Source organism: Macrobrachium nipponense, chromosome 14 (assembly GCF_015104395.2).
Source record: "Macrobrachium nipponense isolate FS-2020 chromosome 14, ASM1510439v2, whole genome shotgun sequence".
Taxonomy (NCBI): Eukaryota; Metazoa; Arthropoda; class Malacostraca; order Decapoda; family Palaemonidae; genus Macrobrachium; species Macrobrachium nipponense.
Genome location: NC_087207.1, coordinates 56,313,073 through 56,317,361, shown reverse-complemented (window position 1 = coordinate 56,317,361; position 4,289 = coordinate 56,313,073). Strand labels below are relative to the sequence as shown.

Sequence of the window (4,289 nt, the reverse complement as noted above, 5' to 3'; positions counted from 1 at the left end):
GGTATCAAGAGGTGTTCTATTTCATGCAAATGCATTGCATGCATGTCAATGTTGTTTCTGTACGACTGCTGTGACAAGGAAATGGCCAGACTTATGTAATCAATGTTGTTTCTGTACGACTGCTGTGACAAGGAAATGGCCAGATTCCTGTAACCATAAGCTCCTTTGTTATACAGCTCTATCATACCAGCCAGTCGTATGTGCAGGCAACTTCGTAAATGTTTAAAAAATGAGTCAAAATGAGGAACGCAAGGCGTATGGCCTGATTCTCACCAAGGAAAACCGATTGGTCATTTCGGCTTTCGTTGGTAGTTACTCATGGAGTTGAAGATCCTTGCATAGCAGTCCGTGCATACCCGTCGTCTTCTCTCGCTCGCTTGTAGTCGTCCCGTCGCGTTCGTTCGGTCAAGATGGAATTATTCCATCTTGCGTACGGTGATGTACATCGTCCAGTGTTCGTGTTCGCGAGTTAAAGGACGTACTTTTTTTCGTGGTCGTAGTTGTTGCACGTATCTGCTGTCTTGGTAAGCTGTTACTTTGTTTCACGACTTTTGTCTGGCCTTTTTAAAGTGTAGCGTCAGTTCGTAATCTGGCTGGAGAAGAATCTGCTTTTACGCTAAGGTTTTATCTATTTTAATGTGTCTTATTTCAGGATCGTCCGTGTGAGTGGCTACTCGTAGATGATATTAGTTCGTATCGGTGATGTGCATTCAGATTCACATTGCAAATGATCGAACTGGTCTAGTCGTCTGGAAGGTGGAAATAAACGCTGGGTGGTTTTCCTGTTACATCTCTTAAAAAAACAACTTTTTTTTCCACCCTTGAACTGATATTTAGATAGGATTCATCGTGCTTATATTTTGGGGGTTAAGGTACAATATTTTTCATTGTTTCTTTAATATTTTTCAGTTCAAGTCTGTTTTGGATTTGTTTTTGTTAACTTAATTCATTTTTATTCCATTAATTTTCATTAGGTTTAAGACCATTACTGTGAGAACTTGATGATTATCTTAACTGATTATGTGAACTATTTGGAAATTCATTGTAACTAATATTTTAATTCATAGTGCATATATTCAATGTACTAGCAGACTTATTCCCAGCTCTTCGTCTCATTTCAGAGCAAACTCTGTTTGATGTGTCCTGGATAATTATTTTGGACGGTTATCCTCAAGTCTACACCAATGGAAATGATTTAATTGAAAATGACCTTCAGAGTTTAAAGGTAATTTTATGAGTTAATTTTTATATATAAAATTAGTTGCTTTTGTATTTTTGATAATTTAACGTTCAGTAACAACTTTGACAATACTTTTATTTTTTTATAGTTAAGATTTAGGTATGTTTTACATTTTGAAGCTCAATAACAGTTATATCTGAAACCTGGATCCTTTTAAAAAAATTTGTGTGTTTGTTAATTTCTTCTGTATATATTTTTTAAATAATTTTAATTATCTGTGACCTGAATCCTTTTCGTGTATTCATAAAAATAACAACTAGTTATTTCTGTTTTCAGGGCAATGACTTTTTAATTAATCCTCACTCGATAAATAAGTTTCATTTAACAACTTTGCTGATCCGAGAAATTTTTTCCAAACTAAAGGTTTAACTTTCTTTTAAGGACTGTAAGGTTGTAATAATTCTAACTGAATGAATTTGTCTTAAATCTGGCCAGAACCATTCATTTCTTACACTCTTCGCAATTCCAGGTATGACCTGATTACTTTGATGGTGCTAAGCTTCAAATGTTATTATGGATATCTCTTGGGTCCCAAAATCTGGATACTAAAACGAGTGACATCCTAGGAGTTCCAGAGATTCCTGGGGACTGGTGGGAAACGTACGCAGCAGCAGCAGCTGTGATGGTGTGCGGGCCCTCAGATGCTATTTCATGGATACCCCCTTGGATCTCTCAAAACATATATATAGGCCTTTGAAGCAGTCTTAGATGAGAACAACAAATTTGGCTTTTAAAAGTGGTAAACTTTTATCTTTAACATGAACATTCAGTCTGCATGACTTGAAAATAATGGAAATGATGGTAATTCGTTGTCTTCGATGATTTGTCTGACGAAGCTTGATTAGAAATGAACGAGGAAGGAGATTAAGGTAATTAATCCTCAATATCTTTTTGAGGTCTTTTGATAATGCTAAGGATCTAAATTTTTAACATCTGTGTATTGCCTCTTGGGATGCCTAAAAGGCCTGTTATAAATAGACGAGGGAACCTTAAAGAAACTTGTGGTTTGCTTTTTGGGATGGGTGAAATGATGCCATGTCTTTTGTCAGATTTACAGTTAATAAAAAAGGAAATGCTTGTTGGGACATTATTATCATACTTTTTGTACAGTAGAACAAAGGTAAAAAGATAACATTACTGGGAGCATTGCAGTAAGTAGTGTTATGAAAATCAAATGGGCAGGAATTACAATTTCCAGTAGATTTTAAACTAGGGATCTAAAGTCATTCTTTGCATATTCAACCGAAAAATACCTTTAAAATATCTGCATTGTAATTAACTTTCTAAATATTAAGAAAATTGGAAAAACCCGACTATTTCTTAGAAGGTGGGTCTTCATAAATTTTAAGAGTACGGAGTACTTAAAGGTTATTTGATCCCTTGTCAGTAACTTGTTCATGTTCAGTTATGGTTAACTGAAGGCTAATTTCTTGTACTTTAAATAATGTCAGAGTTGTCTGATAAGTTTGGCACTATACATAACGTTGCTTGATATTTGTCGAAGAAGAAAGTGAATAGAAGAAAAAGTATAGAAAGTTCTAAAAGAATTTGGGTCTGTAAGGCCCCGTCCACACAGTCGAGCTTTGGTCGACGAACTTTGTCCGATGTGACGTCAGAAGCGGAGAAACCGCGAGAAAAGTCAGAACTTTGCCGCGGTTTCTCCACTTCTGACGTCACATCGAACAAAGTTCGTCGAGGAAAGCTCGGGCGTGTGGACCGGGCCTAAGTTGGGAACGCTATGTGGCTTTCATACACAACAGGTGAACTCGGTCGAATTGATACCAGTAACTAATTTCACGTGGATAAACACTATACCACGATTAGTCAAGATTTCAGTTCCAGAAGGAAATTACCTTTGTAGCTGCTGATTGTACAGTAGTATGCCTCAAGTGCTGGCAATATAGTTTTATCACGAAGATTGTACAATAAGGTTTTAAGACCTCATTACTGGGAGAACTTTGATAAGTAAATAGTATACCGCAAATACCTAATGGGCTAGATTTACTATTTTAGTAGCCTTGTAACATCTTTCTAAACGTTATAATAATATTGGGAAAAGATGGAAATTCATTGAATTAAGAGGATGGTTACTATGAGAAAATCAAAGTGCGCGAGGTACTGGAAGGTTATTCACGGTGCTCAATAGTATACCTAATGCAGGCTATTCATCATCAGAGCTTGTCTATCATAATGTAGCAGCTGTTTTTATATTCCGTCAAGTTTTACGTCAGGTTAATATCCAGAACTCTTCATCTCCTCAGTTGTCTAAGATACATTTGGTATGTACGTAACGTTACTTGACGTAACTGTCTAGGCAGTTGAAGAATGAGCAGTGTTGATCGTAATGCAAAGTCATTGATTGAAATAGGGTCGTTTTTAACACTTGAAAATCAAGTGGATGGCGATCTTGAGTATGGTCCATATCATAGGTTTGCCTACCTGTGACTACTGCCTGCCTTGGACTGTTTCACCTGGTAACACTTTAAAAGCGAGAGAATGACGGCCGAGTGCCCGTCGTCTCTCTGCCCCTCATGTGAAAGGTGGCTTTAGATTTAATCATTAAGTGAATAATACACACAAGGTAAACTTAGTCGATTGTTAAACTAGTAGCTAATTTCACGTAGATGGACATTATACCACGATTAGTTAAGACCTCAGTACCAGAAGGAAATCGACAAGCTTTGTAACTGTTGATTGTACAGTAGTGTGCCCCAAGAACTGGCAAAATAGTTTAATTACCAAGATTGTATAAGATTATAAGAATATATTACAGAGAAATGCACGTAGTAAAGAGTATCCTACGAATGTCGAGTGGGCAGAGATTACAAAAAGGAGGACAAGAGTAATTATTAGAATATTCAACTAAAAATCTATTCGGAAATCTCTCCATTGTCGTTACTTTCAGAACATTGTTGAAAAAAAAAATATTGGAAAAACTAACAAATTAATTTAGAGGATGGTCACTATTAAATCGTCAGAGTCAATTCTGTTTTGTTGTCTATAATGCTTTTGGTACTGTGCATAACGTCACTAGATAATTTTGTCCAGA

General features: G+C 36.3%; 1 long non-coding RNA gene across 1 annotated transcript; it reads left to right on the top strand.

Annotated features, from left to right (window-relative positions):
• The first annotated feature begins 365 nt into the window (after nt 1-365).
• On the top strand, nt 366-2,317 carry LOC135226117 (uncharacterized). Its single transcript, XR_010317172.1, has 4 exons — nt 366-524; nt 653-872; nt 1,122-1,225; nt 1,710-2,317. It is a non-coding gene; the product is annotated as an uncharacterized LOC135226117 (long non-coding RNA).
• Nucleotides 2,318-4,289: the final 1,972 nt, after the last annotated feature.